Source organism: Triturus cristatus, chromosome 8 (assembly GCF_964204655.1).
Source record: "Triturus cristatus chromosome 8, aTriCri1.1, whole genome shotgun sequence".
In the NCBI taxonomy this organism is placed as follows: domain Eukaryota; kingdom Metazoa; phylum Chordata; class Amphibia; order Caudata; family Salamandridae; genus Triturus; species Triturus cristatus.
The window spans coordinates 54,471,139-54,490,367 of record NC_140591.1 but is presented as its reverse complement, the minus strand read 5'-3'; the positions used below and the strand labels follow the sequence as shown (position 1 = coordinate 54,490,367).

Genomic DNA, 19,229 nt, shown 5'->3' with positions numbered 1-19,229 from the left:
CGGAAAAGTCTGAGAGGTTTCTTGCTTCTCACAAAATATTTCTTGGTATCAGCTCAAGTTTTTCTTTCTTTATTTATCAAAATATTTGATCAACTGATCGACAACATGATCAATTCAACATAGAATTGTCTTTCTGTCCTCCTTCTAAATTTGCTTCCACCTCTCTTGCATTCAGCTTCGACTACAAATGTTTCCTATTTCATGCTTTTTTGTAAAGTAAACTCTAGTCTGCATCAGCTTCCACTTCTCCTTGAACACAGATTTCAGTATTCAGATGACATAGCTTACCTACTCAGGCCAAATACCTCTGTGTAATATGGTGCTAGTCCATTCAGAGTAAAAAAAAAAGCTACCTAACCTGGATCCGAAAAATGCTATTTACCTATTGCACCCGTTAACTGATGAATGATACAGGACATCTTAAAACATAGCTCTAGCATGAGGTTGAGCATCTATTTTCTTGGGAAGTTTAAAAGAAAGGATGAAGACCCAAACTACCAGCAGGCCGAAATAGCTCAGTTGGGAGAGCGTTAGACTGAAGATCTAAAGGTCCCTGGTTCAATCCCGGGTTTTGGCACAATTTCAACTTCTGCTTTTCATGTCACAAAAGCTGTTTGGAGTTAAATCAACGCTCTTCTTTATCAAAACCTTTTATCAATCTGATCAACAACACAATCAATTCAAGATATTATTTACTTTCTGTCTTCCTTTCAAAGTTGCTTCCACCTCTCTTGTATTCAACTATGCCTCATTTATTTGAAACTTCTTGCTTTATTTTAAAGTAAAGCTTTGCCTGCATCAGCCTCCAATTCCCCTTATACAAAACTGTCAGTAGTCAGATGACATAGCTTGTACACCCTGGCCATATAGGTCTGTGTTTCAGAGTATAAGTCAATTCAGAGTTTAGAAAAAAAAATTCTACCTACCTTGTCCCCTAAAAAGGATATTCACTCATCAGACCAAGTTACCTGCTGAATGATACTGGACACTTTAACACATAACTATAAACGAAAATAGAATGACCAGGTTCTGTATGTATCGTCTACAATTATTAATAATACATCAGGAGGCCACAGGGACTTGTTGGCTGAAATATCTCAGTTGGGAGATCGTTAGACTGAAGAGCTTAAGGTACCTGATTCAATCCTTCAATCTTGACTTAAGCGCTGCTTTCGATACCGTGTCCCACTCCATCCTACTGGAGTCTCTCGGTTCCCTCGGTGTTGCTGGATCTGCGCTTGCCTGGGTGTCCTCATTTCTTAATGAGCGCACCTTTCAGGTTTTCTCAAACAAAGCGGAATCTGCGATTCATTCCTCTGCCTACGGCGTCCCCCAAGGGTCTATATTGAGCCCTCTGTTGTTTAATATTTACATCCGACCACTTGCTTCCATCGTAGAGGACGCCGGTCTGTCTATATACTCATACGCAGACGACACGCAGATTGTGTTCTCTTTGTCTAGCAGCAGGGCTCAGGACACCTCTGCCCTCAAAATCGGCCTCTCTCGCGTTGCAGCCTGGATGCAAATGCATCTGTTAAAGCTCAATGGAGATAAGACCGAGGTGATCATACTAGGCAAACAAAAAGATCTCTGGGGTCCACGACATTGGCCCAGTGACATGGGTCCTCTGCCTACCCCCGTGCCTGTTGCTCGCAACCTCGGTGTCCTAATCGACGACAAACTCTCGATGAGGCAGCAGGCAACTAGGGTCGCTGCGATCTGCTTTAACACCCTTCGCTGGTTGCAAAAGATCATATGGATGCTGCCTGAGTCCACTCGTAGAACTGTCGTACAGGCCCTTGTGATGTCCCATATCGACTATGGCAATGTGCTTTATCTAGGAGCAGATAAAGCTACAATTAATAAACTCCAGGTCGTACAAAACTCAGCCGCCCGCCTGCTGCGTAATGTCCCAAGGAGAATGTCCGCAATGCAGGCTCTACGTGACCTCCATTGGTTAAAAATCTCGGATCGAGTGGCCTTCAAAACTTTGTGCATCCTCTTTAAAATTCGCCAAGGCTCCGCTCCAGCCTACTTGCACAATCTTGCGCAGCCATATCAGCCTGGCCGCCTCTTGAGATCATCCAACAGTGGCAATTTTGTGATTCCCAGAACCCGATTGGCAAAAATGGGAGGCCGTTCATTCGCATATCTGGGCCCCAAGATGTGGAATGCTCTCCCATTGGCGCTTAAAACAGAACCCAGTCTTCTGGCTTTCCGCAAAAAACTGAAGACCCTTCTGTTCTAGTTCCAGATTCCTCCAGTCTAATGTCTCCCCCTTGCAACCACTTGTCTTCCGATTTCTCCTCCAGTCTATCCCTGGCGCCGGGAAACCCACTGCGGGTAGCTGCGCGCAATATAAGTTCAATAAATAATAAATAAATCCTGACTTTCAGCACAGTGCGAGGGGATCCTACATTCTTGCAAAATATTTCTTGAAATCAGCTCTAGTTTTTTTTTCTTTATTTCTCAAAATATTTTATCAACAACATGATAACTTCAACAAAAAGTTGTCTTTCTGTCCTCCTTCTAAACTTGCTTCCACCTCTCTTGCCATCAACTTTGATGACGAATTTATCCCATTTTATACTTTTTTCAAAGTAAACTCTTGTCTGCATCAGCTTTCACTTCTCCTTGAACAAAGTTGTCAGTATTGAGATGACATAGCTTACCTACTCAGGCGACATACGTCTGTGTAATACAGTGCTGGTCCACTCAGAGTTTTAAAAGAAAAACGACCTAACATTTATCCCAAAAACGCTACTCACCCATTTCACCAGTTAGCTGCTGAACAATGCAGGACACATTAAAACACAGCTCTAACCTCAGATTGAAAATCCAGGTTCTGCATCTCTGTTCTGGGATTGTTCAAAAAAAGAGGCTGAATACTATAGCTGCTGGCAGGCCGAAATAGCTCAGTTGGGAGAGCGTTAGACTGAAGATCTAAAGATCCCGGGTTTCGGCACATTTTGAACTTCTGCTTTGAATGCCACAAAGACTATTTTGAGTCAACTCATATTGACTTTGTTTATAATGATCAAAACCTTTTATCAAGATAATCGACAATACAATTAATTCAACATATTATTTACTTTCTGTCTTTCTTTCAAACTTGCTTCCACCTCTCTTGTATTCAACTTTGCCTCCTTTATTTCCCAATTCTTCCTTTAATTGAAAGTAAAGCTTTGCCTGCATCAGCCTCGAGTTCCCCTTATACAAAACTGTTATTAGTCAGATGACCTAGCTTGCCGACCCTCGCCATATAGGTCTGTGTTTCTGAGTATAAGTCCATTCATAGTTTACAAACATCATCTAACTAACTTGGCACCTAAAAAGGAAATTCACCCATCAGACCAATTTAGCTACTGAATAATACTGGACAATTTAACACATAACTGCACATGCAGATAGAGTGACCAGGTTCTGCATTTATCTTTAACAATTAGAAAAAATACAACAGAAAGCCAAAATTGCCAGCTGGATGAAATAGCTCAGTTGGGAGAGCAGTAGACTGACGATCTAAAGATCCCTGGTTCAATCCTGGGTTTAGGCACATTTTGAACTTCTGCTTTGCATGCCACAAATGCTATTTGGAGTCAACTCATATTGACGTTGTTTATAATGATCAAAACCTTTTATCAAGCTGATCGATAAGACAACCATTTCAACATATTTTTTACATTCTGTCTTTCTGTCAAACTTGCTTCTACCTCTCTTGTATTCAACTTTACCTGCTTTATTTGCCAATTCTTCCTTTAATTGAAAGTAAAGCTTTGCCTGCATCAGCCTCGAGTTCCCCTTATACAAAACTGTTAGTAGTCAGATGACCTAGTTTGCCTACCCTCGCCATATAGGTCTGTGTGTCTGAGTATAAGTCCATTCATAGTTTACAAACATCTTCTAACTAACTTGGCTCCTAAAAAGGAAATTCACCCATCAGACCAATTTAGCTGCTGAATAATATTGGACAATTTAACACATAACTGCACATGCAGATAGAATGACCAGGGTCTGCATTTATCTTTAACAATTATCAAAAATACAACAGAAAGCCAAAATGGCCAGCTGGATGAAATAGCTCAGTTGGGCGAGTGTTAGATTGAAAATCTAAAAGTCCCTTGTTCAATGCTGGGTTTCGGAAAAGTCTGAGAGGTTTCTTGCTTCTCACAAAATATTTCTTGGTATCAGCTCAAGTTTTTCTTTCTTTATTTATCAAAATATTTGATCAACTGATCGACAACATGATCAATTCAACATAGAATTGTCTTTCTGTCCTCCTTCTAAATTTGCTTCCACCTCTCTTGCATTCAGCTTCGACTACAAATGTTTCCTATTTCATGCTTTTTTGTAAAGTAAACTCTTGTCTGCATCAGCTTCCACTTCTCCTTGAACACAGATTTCAGTATTCAGATGACATAGCTTACCTACTCAGGCCAAATACCTCTGTGTAATATGGTGCTAGTCCATTCAGAGTAAAAAAAAAAGCTACCTAACCTGGATCCGAAAAATGCTATTTACCTATTGCACCCGTTAACTGATGAATGATACAGGACATCTTAAAACATAGCTCTAGCATGAGGTTGAGCATCTATTTTCTTGGGAAGTTTAAAAGAAAGGATGAAGACCCAAACTACCAGCAGGCCGAAATAGCTCAGTTGGGAGAGCGTTAGACTGAAGATCTAAAGGTCCCTGGTTCAATCCTGGGTTTTGGCACAATTTCAACTTCTGCTTTTCATGTCACAAAAGCTGTTTGGAGTTAAATCAACGCTCTTCTTTATCAAAACCTTTTATCAATCTGATCAACAACACAATCAATTCAACATATTATTTACTTTCTGTCTTCCTTTCAAATTTGCTTCCACCTCTCTTGTATTCAACTATGCCTCATTTATTTGAAACTTCTTGCTTTATTTTAAAGTAAAGCTTTGCCTGCATCAGCCTCCAATTCCCCTTATACAAAACTGTCAGTAGTCAGATGACATAGCTTGTACACCCTGGCCATATAGGTCTGTGTTTCAGAGTATAAGTCAATTCAGAGTTTAGAAAAAAAAATTCTACCTACCTTGTCCCCTAAAAAGGATATTCACTCATCAGACCAAGTTACCTGCTGAATGATACTGGACACTTTAACACATAACTATAAACGAAAATAGAATGACCAGGTTCTGTATGTATCGTCTACAATTATTAATAATACATCAGGAGGCCACAGGGACTTGTTGGCTGAAATATCTCAGTTGGGAGATCGTTAGACTGAAGAGCTTAAGGTACCTGATTCAATCCTGACTTTCAGCACAGTGCGAGGGGATCCTACATTCTTGCAAAATATTTCTTGAAATCAGCTCTAGTTTTTTTTTCTTTATTTCTCAAAATATTTTATCAACTGATCAACAACATGATAACTTCAACAAAAAGTTGTCTTTCTGTCCTCCTTCTAAACTTGCTTCCACCTCTCTTGCCATCAACTTTGATGACGAATTTATCCCATTTTATACTTTTTTCAAAGTAAACTCTTGTCTGCATCAGCTTTCACTTCTCCTTGAACAAAGTTGTCAGTATTGAGATGACATAGCTTACCTACTCAGGCGACATACGTCTGTGTAATACAGTGCTGTTCCACTCAGAGTTTTAAAAGAAAAACGACCTAACATTTATCCCAAAAACGCTACTCACCCATTTCACCAGTTAGCTGCTGAACAATGCAGGACACATTAAAACACAGCTCTAACCTCAGATTGAAAATCCAGGTTCTGCATCTCTGTTCTGGGATTGTTCAAAAAAAGAGGCTGAATACTATAGCTGCTGGCAGGCCGAAATAGCTCAGTTGGGAGAGCGTTAGACTGAAGATCTAAAGATCCCGGGTTTCGGCACATTTTGAACTTCTGCTTTTCATGCCACAAAGACTATTTTGAGTCAACTCATATTGACTTTGTTTATAATGATCAAAACCTTTTATCAAGATAATCGACAATACAATTAATTCAACATATTATTTACTTTCTGTCTTTCTTTCAAACTTGCTTCCACCTCTCTTGTATTCAACTTTGCCTCCTTTATTTCCCAATTCTTCCTTTAATTGAAAGTAAAGCTTTGCCTGCATCAGCCTCCAGTTCCCCTTATACAAAACTGTTAGTAGTCAGATGACATAGCTTGCCGACCCTCGCCATATAGGTCTGTGTTTCTGAGTATAAGTCCATTCATAGTTTACAAACATCATCTAACTAACTTGGCTCCTAAAAAGGAAATTCACCCATCAGACCAATTTAGCTACTGAATAATACTGGACAATTTAACACATAACTGCACATGCAGATAGAGTGACCAGGTTCTGCATTTATCTTTAACAATTATAAAAAATACAACAGAAAGCCAAAATTGCCAGCTGGATGAAATAGCTCAGTTGGGAGAGCAGTAGACTGAAGATCTAAAGGTCCCTGGTTCAATCCCGGGTTTAGGCACATTTTGAACTTCTGCTTTGCATGCCACAAATGCTATTTGGAGTCAACTCATATTGACGTTGTTTATAATGATCAAAACCTTTTATCAAGCTGATCGATAAGACAACCATTTCAACATATTTTTTACATTCTGTCTTTCTGTCAAACTTGCTTCCACCTCTCTTGTATTCAACTTTACCTGCTTTATTTGCCAATTCTTCCTTTAATTGAAAGTAAAGCTTTGCCTGCATCAGCCTCGAGTTCCCCTTATACAAAACTGTTAGTAGTCAGATGACCTAGTTTGCCTACCCTCGCCATATAGGTCTGTGTGTCTGAGTATAAGTCCATTCATAGTTTACAAACATCTTCTAACTAACTTGGCTCCTAAAAAGGAAATTCACCCATCAGACCAATTTAGCTGCTGAATAATATTGGACAATTTAACACATAACTGCACATGCAGATAGAATGACCAGGGTCTGCATTTATCTTTAACAATTATCAAAAATACAACAGAAAGCCAAAATGGCCAGCTGGATGAAATAGCTCAGTTGGGCGAGTGTTAGATTGAAAATCTAAAAGTCCCTTGTTCAATGCTGGGTTTCGGAAAAGTCTGAGAGGTTTCTTGCTTCTCACAAAATATTTCTTGGTATCAGCTCAAGTTTTTCTTTCTTTATTTATCAAAATATTTGATCAACTGATCGACAACATGATCAATTCAACATAGAATTGTCTTTCTGTCCTCCTTCTAAATTTGCTTCCACCTCTCTTGCATTCAGCTTCCACTACAAATGTTTCCTATTTCATGCTTTTTTGTAAAGTAAACTCTTGTCTGCATCATCTTCCACTTCTCCTTGAACACAGATTTCAGTATTCAGATGACATAGCTTACCTACTCAGGCCAAATACCTCTGTGTAATATGGTGCTAGTCCATTCAGAGTAAAAAACAAAAGCTACCTAACCTGGATCCGAAAAATGCTATTTACCTATTGCACCCGTTAACTGATGAATGATACAGGACATCTTAAAACATAGCTCTAGCATGAGGTTGAGCATCTATTTTCTTTGGAAGTTTAAAAGAAAGGATGAAGACCCAAACTACCAGCAGGCCGAAATAGCTCAGTTGGGAGAGCGTTAGACTGAAGATCTAAAGGTCCCTGGTTCAATCCTGGGTTTTGGCACAATTTCAACTTCTGCTTTTCATGTCACAAAAGCTGTTTGGAGTTAAATCAACGCTCTTCTTTATCAAAACCTTTTATCAATCTGATCAACAACACAATCAATTCAAGATATTATTTACTTTCTGTCTTCCTTTCAAAGTTGCTTCCACCTCTCTTGTATTCAACTATGCCTCATTTATTTGAAACTTCTTGCTTTATTTTAAAGTAAAGCTTTGCCTGCATCAGCCTCCAATTCCCCTTATACAAAACTGTCAGTAGTCAGATGACATAGCTTGTACACCCTGGCCATATAGGTCTGTGTTTCAGAGTATAAGTCAATTCAGAGTTTAGAAAAAAAAATTCTACCTACCTTGTCCCCTAAAAAGGATATTCACTCATCAGACCAAGTTACCTGCTGAATGATACTGGACACTTTAACACATAACTATAAACGAAAATAGAATGACCAGGTTCTGTATGTATCGTCTACAATTATTAATAATACATCAGGAGGCCACAGGGACTTGTTGGCTGAAATATCTCAGTTGGGAGATCGTTAGACTGAAGAGCTTAAGGTACCTGATTCAATCCTGACTTTCAGCACAGTGCGAGGTGATCCTACATTCTTGCAAAATATTTCTTGAAATCAGCTCTAGTTTTTTTTTCTTTATTTCTCAAAATATTTTATCAACTGATCAACAACATGATAACTTCAACAAAAAGTTGTCTTTCTGTCCTCCTTCTAAACTTGCTTCCACCTCTCTTGCCATCAACTTTGATGACGAATTTATCCCATTTTATACTTTTTTCAAAGTAAACTCTTGTCTGCATCAGCTTTCACTTCTCCTTGAACAAAGTTGTCAGTATTGAGATGACATAGCTTACCTACTCAGGCGACATACGTCTGTGTAATACAGTGCTGGTCCACTCAGAGTTTTAAAAGAAAAACGACCTAACATTTATCCCAAAAACGCTACTCACCCATTTCACCAGTTAGCTGCTGAACAATGCAGGACACATTAAAACACAGCTCTAACCTCAGATTGAAAATCCAGGTTCTGCATCTCTGTTCTGGGATTGTTCAAAAAAAGAGGCTGAATACTATAGCTGCTGGCAGGCCGAAATAGCTCAGTTGGGAGAGCGTTAGACTGAAGATCTAAAGATCCCGGGTTTCGGCACATTTTGAACTTCTGCTTTGCATGCCACAAAGACTATTTTGAGTCAACTCATATTGACTTTGTTTATAATGATCAAAACCTTTTATCAAGATAATCGACAATACAATTAATTCAACATATTATTTACTTTCTGTCTTTCTTTCAAACTTGCTTCCACCTCTCTTGTATTCAACTTTGCCTCCTTTATTTCCCAATTCTTCCTTTAATTGAAAGTAAAGCTTTGCCTGCATCAGCCTCGAGTTCCCCTTATACAACACTGTTAGTAGTCAGATGACCTAGCTTGCCGACCCTCGCCATATAGGTCTGTGTTTCTGAGTATAAGTCCATTCATAGTTTACAAACATCATCTAACTAACTTGGCTCCTAAAAAGGAAATTCACCCATCAGACCAATTTAGCTACTGAATAATACTGGACAATTTAACACATAACTGCACATGCAGATAGAGTGACCAGGTTCTGCATTTATCTTTAACAATTATAAAAAATACAACAGAAAGCCAAAATTGCCAGCTGGATGAAATAGCTCAGTTGGGAGAGCAGTAGACTGAAGATCTAAAGGTCCCTGGTTCAATCCCGGGTTTAGGCACATTTTGAACTTCTGCTTTGCATGCCACAAATGCTATTTGGAGTCAACTCATATTGACGTTGTTTATAATGATCAAAACCTTTTATCAAGCTGATCGATAAGACAACCATTTCAACATATTTTTTACATTCTGTCTTTCTGTCAAACTTGCTTCTACCTCTCTTGTATTCAACTTTACCTGCTTTATTTGCCAATTCTTCCTTTAATTGAAAGTAAAGCTTTGCCTGCATCAGCCTCGAGTTCCCCTTATACAAAACTGTTAGTAGTCAGATGACCTAGTTTGCCTACCCTCGCCATATAGGTCTGTGTGTCTGAGTATAAGTCCATTCATAGTTTACAAACATCTTCTAACTAACTTGGCTCCTAAAAAGGAAATTCACCCATCAGACCAATTTAGCTGCTGAATAATATTGGACAATTTAACACATAACTGCACATGCAGATAGAATGACCAGGGTCTGCATTTATCTTTAACAATTATCAAAAATACAACAGAAAGCCAAAATGGCCAGCTGGATGAAATAGCTCAGTTGGGCGAGTGTTAGATTGAAAATCTAAAAGTCCCTTGTTCAATGCTGGGTTTCGGAAAAGTCTGAGAGGTTTCTTGCTTCTCACAAAATATTTCTTGGTATCAGCTCAAGTTTTTCTTTCTTTATTTATCAAAATATTTGATCAACTGATCGACAACATGATCAATTCAACATAGAATTGTCTTTCTGTCCTCCTTCTAAATTTGCTTCCACCTCTCTTGCATTCAGCTTCCACTACAAATGTTTCCTATTTCATGCTTTTTTGTAAAGTAAACTCTTGTCTGCATCAGCTTCCACTTCTCCTTGAACACAGATTTCAGTATTCAGATGACATAGCTTACCTACTCAGGCCAAATACCTCTGTGTAATATGGTGCTAGTCCATTCAGAGTAAAAAACAAAAGCTACCTAACCTGGATCCGAAAAATGCTATTTACCTATTGCACCCGTTAACTGATGAATGATACAGGACATCTTAAAACATAGCTCTAGCATGAGGTTGAGCATCTATTTTCTTTGGAAGTTTAAAAGAAAGGATGAAGACCCAAACTACCAGCAGGCCGAAATAGCTCAGTTGGGAGAGCGTTAGACTGAAGATCTAAAGGTCCCTGGTTCAATCCTGGGTTTTGGCACAATTTCAACTTCTGCTTTTCATGTCACAAAAGCTGTTTGGAGTTAAATCAACGCTCTTCTTTATCAAAACCTTTTATCAATCTGATCAACAACACAATCAATTCAAGATATTATTTACTTTCTGTCTTCCTTTCAAAGTTGCTTCCACCTCTCTTGTATTCAACTATGCCTCATTTATTTGAAACTTCTTGCTTTATTTTAAAGTAAAGCTTTGCCTGCATCAGCCTCCAATTCCCCTTATACAAAACTGTCAGTAGTCAGATGACATAGCTTGTACACCCTGGCCATATAGGTCTGTGTTTCAGAGTATAAGTCAATTCAGAGTTTAGAAAAAAAAATTCTACCTACCTTGTCCCCTAAAAAGGATATTCACTCATCAGACCAAGTTACCTGCTGAATGATACTGGACACTTTAACACATAACTATAAACGAAAATAGAATGACCAGGTTCTGTATGTATCGTCTACAATTATTAATAATACATCAGGAGGCCACAGGGACTTGTTGGCTGAAATATCTCAGTTGGGAGATCGTTAGACTGAAGAGCTTAAGGTACCTGATTCAATCCTGACTTTCAGCACAGTGCGAGTTGATCCTACATTCTTGCAAAATATTTCTTGAAATCAGCTCTAGTTTTTTTTTCTTTATTTCTCAAAATATTTTATCAACTGATCAACAACATGATAACTTCAACAAAAAGTTGTCTTTCTGTCCTCCTTCTAAACTTGCTTCCACCTCTCTTGCCATCAACTTTGATGACGAATTTATCCCATTTTATACTTTTTTCAAAGTAAACTCTTGTCTGCATCAGCTTTCACTTCTCCTTGAACAAAGTTGTCAGTATTGAGATGACATAGCTTACCTACTCAGGCGACATACGTCTGTGTAATACAGTGCTGGTCCACTCAGAGTTTTAAAAGAAAAACGACCTAACATTTATCCCAAAAACGCTACTCACCCATTTCACCAGTTAGCTGCTGAACAATGCAGGACACATTAAAACACAGCTCTAACCTCAGATTGAAAATCCAGGTTCTGCATCTCTGTTCTGGGATTGTTCAAAAAAAGAGGCTGAATACTATAGCTGCTGGCAGGCCGAAATAGCTCAGTTGGGAGAGCGTTAGACTGAAGATCTAAAGATCCCGGGTTTCGGCACATTTTGAACTTCTGCTTTGCATGCCACAAAGACTATTTTGAGTCAACTCATATTGACTTTGTTTATAATGATCAAAACCTTTTATCAAGATAATCGACAATACAATTAATTCAACATATTATTTACTTTCTGTCTTTCTTTCAAACTTGCTTCCACCTCTCTTGTATTCAACTTTGCCTCCTTTATTTCCCAATTCTTCCTTTAATTGAAAGTAAAGCTTTGCCTGCATCAGCCTCGAGTTCCCCTTATACAAAACTGTTAGTAGTCAGATGACCTAGCTTGCCGACCCTCGCCATATAGGTCTGTGTTTCTGAGTATAAGTCCATTCATAGTTTACAAACATCATCTAACTAACTTGGCTCCTAAAAAGGAAATTCACCCATCAGACCAATTTAGCTACTGAATAATACTGGACAATTTAACACATAACTGCACATGCAGATAGAGTGACCAGGTTCTGCATTTATCTTTAACAATTATAAAAAATACAACAGAAAGCCAAAATTGCCAGCTGGATGAAATAGCTCAGTTGGGAGAGCAGTAGACTGAAGATCTAAAGGTCCCTGGTTCAATCCCGGGTTTAGGCACGTTTTGAACTTCTGCTTTGCATGCCACAAATGCTATTTGGAGTCAACTCATATTGACGTTGTTTATAATGATCAAAACCTTTTATCAAGCTGATCGATAAGACAACCATTTCAACATATTTTTTACATTCTGTCTTTCTGTCAAACTTGCTTCTACCTCTCTTGTATTCAACTTTACCTGCTTTATTTGCCAATTCTTCCTTTAATTGAAAGTAAAGCTTTGCCTGCATCAGCCTCGAGTTCCCCTTATACAAAACTGTTAGTAGTCAGATGACCTAGTTTGCCTACCCTCGCCATATAGGTCTGTGTGTCTGAGTATAAGTCCATTCATAGTTTACAAACATCTTCTAACTAACTTGGCTCCTAAAAAGGAAATTCACCCATCAGACCAATTTAGCTGCTGAATAATATTGGACAATTTAACACATAACTGCACATGCAGATAGAATGACCAGGGTCTGCATTTATCTTTAACAATTATCAAAAATACAACAGAAAGCCAAAATGGCCAGCTGGATGAAATAGCTCAGTTGGGCGAGTGTTAGATTGAAAATCTAAAAGTCCCTTGTTCAATGCTGGGTTTCGGAAAAGTCTGAGAGGTTTCTTGCTTCTCACAAAATATTTCTTGGTATCAGCTCAAGTTTTTCTTTCTTTATTTATCAAAATATTTGATCAACTGATCGACAACATGATCAATTCAACATAGAATTGTCTTTCTGTCCTCCTTCTAAATTTGCTTCCACCTCTCTTGCATTCAGCTTTGACTACAAATGTTTCCTATTTCATGCTTTTTTGTAAAGTAAACTCTTGTCTGCATCAGCTTCCACTTCTCCTTGAACACAGATTTCAGTATTCAGATGACATAGCTTACCTACTCAGGCCAAATACCTCTGTGTAATATGGTGCTAGTCCATTCAGAGTAAAAAAAAAAGCTACCTAACCTGGATCCGAAAAATGCTATTTACCTATTGCACCCGTTAACTGATGAATGATACAGGACATCTTAAAACATAGCTCTAGCATGAGGTTGAGCATCTATTTTCTTGGGAAGTTTAAAAGAAAGGATGAAGACCCAAACTTCCAGCAGGCCGAAATAGCTCAGTTGGGAGAGCGTTAGACTGAAGATCTAAAGGTCCCTGGTTCAATCCCGGGTTTTGGCACAATTTCAACTTCTGCTTTTCATGTCACAAAAGCTGTTTGGAGTTAAATCAACGCTCTTCTTTATCAAAACCTTTTATCAATCTGATCAACAACACAATCAATTCAACATATTATTTACTTTCTGTCTTCCTTTCAAAGTTGCTTCCACCTCTCTTGTATTCAACTATGCCTCATTTATTTGAAACTTCTTGCTTTATTTTAAAGTAAAGCTTTGCCTGCATCAGCCTCCAATTCCCCTTATACAAAACTGTCAGTAGTCAGATGACATAGCTTGTACACCCTGGCCATATAGGTCTGTGTTTCAGAGTATAAGTCAATTCAGAGTTTAGAAAAAAAAATTCTACCTACCTTGTCCCCTAAAAAGGATATTCACTCATCAGACCAAGTTACCTGCTGAATGATACTGGACACTTTAACACATAACTATAAACGAAAATAGAATGACCAGGTTCTGTATGTATCGTCTACAATTATTAATAATACATAAGGAGGCCACAGGGACTTGTTGGCTGAAATATCTCAGTTGGGAGATCGTTAGACTGAAGAGCTTAAGGTACCTGATTCAATCCTGACTTTCAGCACAGTGCGAGGGGATCCTACATTCTTGCAAAATATTTCTTGAAATCAGCTCTAGTTTTTTTTTCTTTATTTCTCAAAATATTTTATCAACTGATCAACAACATGATAACTTCAACAAAAAGTTGTCTTTCTGTCCTCCTTCTAAACTTGCTTCCACCTCTCTTGCCATCAACTTTGATGACGAATTTATCCCATTTTATACTTTTTTCAAAGTAAACTCTTGTCTGCATCAGCTTTCACTTCTCCTTGAACAAAGTTGTCAGTATTGAGATGACATAGCTTACCTACTCAGGCGACATACGTCTGTGTAATACAGTGCTGGTCCACTTAGAGTTTTAAAAGAAAAACGACCTAACATTTATCCCAAAAACGCTACTCACCCATTTCACCAGTTAGCTGCTGAACAATGCAGGACACATTAAAACACAGCTCTAACCTCAGATTGAAAATCCAGGTTCTGCATCTCTGTTCTGGGATTGTTCAAAAAAAGAGGCTGAATACTATAGCTGCTGGCAGGCCGAAATAGCTCAGTTTGGAGAGCGTTAGACTGAAGATCTAAAGGTCCCTGTTTTGATCCCGGGTTTCGGCACATTTTGAACTTCTGCTTTGCATGCCACAAAGACTATTTTGAGTCAACTCATATTGACTTTATTTATAATGATCAAAACCTTTTATCAAGATAATCGACAATACAATTAATTCAACATATTATTTACTTTCTGTCTTTCTTTCAAACTTGCTTCCACCTCTCTTGTATTCAACTTTGCCTCCTTTATTTCCCAATTCTTCCTTTAATTGAAAGTAAAGCTTTGCCTGCATCAGCCTCCAGTTCCCCTTATACAAAACTGTTAGTAGTCAGATGACCTAGCTTGCCGACCCTCGCCATATAGGTCTGTGTTTCTGAGTATAAGTCCATTCATAGTTTACAAACATCATCTAACTAACTTGGCTCCTAAAAAGGAAATTCACCCATCAGACCAATTTAGCTACTGAATAATACTGGACAATTTAACACATAACTGCACATGCAGATAGAGTGACCAGGTTCTGCATTTATCTTTAACACTTATAAAAAATACAACAGAAAGCCAAAATTGCCAGCTGGATGAAATAGCTCAGTTGGGAGAGCAGTAGACTGAAGATCTAAAGGTCCCTGGTTCAATCCCGGGTTTAGGCACATTTTGAACTTCTGCTTTGCATGCCACAAATGCTATTTGGAGTCAACTCATATTGACGTTGTTTATAATGATCAAAACCTTTTATCAAGCTGATCGATAAGACAACCATTTCAACATATTTTTTACATTCTGTCTTTCTGTCAAACTTGCTTCCACCTCTCTTGTATTCAACTTTACCTGCTTTATTTGCCAATTATTCCTTTAATTGAAAGTAAAGCTTTGCCTGCATCAGCCTCGAGTTCCCCTTATACAAAACTGTTAGTAGTCAGATGACCTAGTTTGCCTACCCTCGCCATATAGGTTTGTGTGTCTGAGTATAAGTCCATTCATAGTTTACAAACATCTTCTAACTAACTTGGCTCCTAAAAAGGAAATTCACCCATCAGACCAATTTAGCTGCTGAATAATATTGGACAATTTAACACATAACTGCACATGCAGATAGAATGACCAGGGTCTGCATTTATCTTTAACAATTATCAAAAATACAACAGAAAGCCAAAATGGCCAGCTGGATGAAATAGCTCAGTCGGGAGAGTGTTAGATTGAAAATCTAAAAGTCCCTTGTTCAATGCTGGGTTTCGGAAAAGTCTGAGAGGTTTCTTGCTTCTCACAAAGTATTTCTTGGTATCAGCTCAAGTTTTTCTTTCTTTATTTATCAAAATATTTGATCAACTGATCGACAACATGATCAATTCAACATAGAATTGTCTTTCTGTCCTCCTACTAAATTTGCTTCCACCTCTCTTGCATTCAGCTTCGACTACAAATGTTTCCTATTTCATGCTTTTTTGTAAAGTAAACTCTTGTCTGCATCAGCTTCCACTTCTCCTTGAACACAGATTTCAGTATTCAGATGACATAGCTTACCTACTCAGGCCAAATACCTCTGTGTAATATGGTGCTAGTCCATTCAGAGTAAAAAAAAAAGCTACCTAACCTGGATCCGAAAAATGCTATTTACCTATTGCACCCGTTAACTGATGAATGATACAGGACATCTTAAAACATAGCTCTAGCATGAGGTTGAGCATCTATTTTCTTTGGAAGTTTAAAAGAAAGGATGAAGACCCAAACTACCAGCAGGCTGAAATAGCTCAGTTGGGAGAGCTTAGACTGAAGATCTAAAGGTCCCTGGTTCAGTCCCGGGTTTCGGCACAATTTCAACTTCTGCTTTTCATGTCACAAAAGCTGTTTGTGTTGTTGATCAGATTGATAAAAGGTTTTGATAAAGAAGAGCGTTGATTTAACTCCAATCAATTCAACATATTATTTACTTTCTGTCTTCCTTTCAAACTTGCTTCCACCTCTCTTGTATTCAACTATGCCTCATTTATTTGCAACTTCTTGCTTTATTTTAAAGTAAAGCTTTGCCTGCATCAGCCTCCAATTCCCCTTATACAAAACTGTCAGTAGTCAGATGACATAGCTTGTACACCCTGGCCATATAGGTCTGTGTTTCAGAGTATAAGTCAATTCAGAGTTTAGAAAAAAAAATTCTACCTACATTGTCCCCTAAAAAGGATATTCACTCATCAGACCAAGTTACCTGCTGAATGATACTGGACACTTTAACACATAACTATAAACGAAAATAGAATGACCAGGTTCTGTATGTATCGTCTACAATTATTAATAATACATCAGGAGGCCACAGGGACTTGTTGGCTGAAATATCTCAGTTGGGAGATCGTTAGACTGAAGAGCTTAAGGTACCTGATTCAATCCTGACTTTCAGCACAGTGCGAGGGGATCCTACATTCTTGCAAAATATTTCTTGAAATCAGCTCTAGTGTTTTTTTTCTTTATTTCTCAAAATATTTTATCAACTGATCAACAACATGATAACTTCAACAAAAAGTTGTCTTTCTGTCCTCCTTCTAAACTTGCTTCCACCTCTCTTGCCACCAGCTTTGATGACGAATTTATCCTATTTTATACTTTTTTCAAAGTAAACTCTTGTCTGCATCAGCTTTCACTTCTCCTTGAACAAAGTTGTCAGTATTGAGATGACATAGCTTACCTACTCAGGCGACATACGTCTGTGTAATACAGTGCTGGTCCACTTAGAGTTTTAAAAGAAAAACGACCTAATATTTATCCCAAAAACGCTACTCACCCATTTCACCAGTTAGCTGCTGAACAATGCAGGACACATTAAAACAGAGCTCTAACCTCAGATTGAAAATCCAGGTTCTGCATCTCTGTTCTGGGATTGTTCAAAAAAAGAGGCTGAATACTATAGCTGCTGGCAGGCCGAAATAGCTCAGTTGGGAGAGCGTTAGACTGAAGATCTAAAGGTCCCTGGTTCGATCCCGGGTTTCGGCACATTTTGAACTTCTGCTTTGCATGCCACAAAGACTATTTTGAGTCAACTCATATTGACTTTGTTTATAATGATCAAAACCTTTTATCAAGATAATCGACAATACAATTAATTCAACATATTATTTACTTTCTGTCTTTCTTTCAAACTTGCTTCCACCTCTCTTGTATTCAACTTTGCCTCCTTTATTTCCCAATTCTTCCTTTAATTGAAAGTAAAGCTTTGCCTGCATCAGCCTCCAGTTCCCCTTATACAAAACTGTTAGTAGTCAGATGACCTAGTTTGCCTACCCTCGCCATATAGGTCTGTGTGTCTGAGTATAAGTCCATTCATAGTTTACAAACATCTTCTAACTAACTTGGCTCCTAAAAAGGAAATTCACCCATCAGACCAATTTAGCTGCTGAATAATATTGGACAATTTAACACATATCTGCACATGCAGATAGAATGACCAGGGTCTGCATTTATCTTTAACAATTATCAAAAATACAACAGAAAGCCAAAATGGCCAGCTGGATGAAATAGCTCAGTTGGGAGAGTGTTAGATTGAAAATCTAAAAGTCCCTTGTTCAATGCTGGGTTTCGGAAAAGTCTGAGAGGTTTCTTGCTTCTCACAAAATATTTCTTGGTATCAGCTCAAGTTTTTCTTTCTTTATTTATCAAAATATTTGATCAACTGATCGACAACATGATCAATTCAACATAGAATTGTCTTTCTGTCCTCCTTCTAAATTTGCTTCCACCTCTCTTGCATTCAGCTTCGACTACAAATGTTTCCTATTTCATGCTTTTTTGTAAAGTAAACTCTTGTCTGCATCAGCTTCCACTTCTCCTTGAACACAGATTTCAGTATTCAGATGACATAGCTTACCTACTCAGGTCAAATACCTCTGTGTAATATGGTGCTAGTCCATTCAGAGTAAAAAACAAAAGCTACCTAACCTGGATCCGAAAAATGCTATTTACCTATTGCACCCGTTAACTGATGAATGATACAGGACATCTTAAAACATAGCTCTAGCATGAGGTTGAGCATCTATTTTCTTGGGAAGTTAAAAAGAAAGGATGAAGACCCAAACTACCAGCAGGCTGAAATAGCTCAGTTGGGAGAGTGTTAGACTGAAGATCTAAAGGTACCTGGTTCAATCCGGGTTTTGGCACAATTTCAACTTCTGCTTTTCATGTCACAAAAGCTGTTTGGAGTTAAATCAACGCTCTTCTTTATCAAAACCTTTCATCAATCTGATCAACAACACAATCAATTCAACATATTATTTACTTTCTGTCTTCCTTTCAAACTTGCTTCCACCTCTCTTGTATTCAACTATGCCTCATTTATTTTAAACTTCTTGCTTTATTTTAAAGTAAAGCTTTGCCTGCATCAGCCTCCAATTCCCCTTATACAAAACTGTCAGTAGTCAGATGACATAGCTTGTACACCCTGGCCATATAGGTCTGTGTTTCAGAGTATAAGTCAATTCAGAGTTTAGAAAAAAAAATTCTACCTACATTGTCCCCTAAAAAGGATATTCACTCATCAGACCAAGTTACCTGCTGAATGATACTGGACACTTTAACACATAACTATAAACGAAAATAGAATGACCAGGTTCTGTATGTATCGTCTACAATTATAATTTTTTTTTTTTTGTTTTTTTTTTTTAAAACCTTTATTTCGAAATTCAGGACACAGCTATTCAGCCGACAGCCCGA

At 38.1% G+C, this 19,229-nt stretch overlaps 3 non-coding genes across 3 annotated transcripts; all 3 read left to right on the top strand.

Moving 5' to 3' along the window:
- The first annotated feature begins 504 nt into the window (after positions 1–504).
- TRNAF-GAA (transfer RNA phenylalanine (anticodon GAA)) lies at positions 505–577 on the top strand. Its single transcript has one exon. It is a non-coding gene; the product is annotated as a tRNA-Phe (tRNA).
- Positions 578–13,357: 12,780 nt separating this feature from the next.
- On the top strand, positions 13,358–13,430 carry TRNAF-GAA (transfer RNA phenylalanine (anticodon GAA)). The gene has a single exon. It is a non-coding gene; the product is annotated as a tRNA-Phe (tRNA).
- Positions 13,431–17,443: 4,013 nt separating this feature from the next.
- On the top strand, positions 17,444–17,516 carry TRNAF-GAA (transfer RNA phenylalanine (anticodon GAA)). Its single transcript has one exon. It is a non-coding gene; the product is annotated as a tRNA-Phe (tRNA).
- The last annotated feature ends 1,713 nt before the right edge of the window (positions 17,517–19,229 follow it).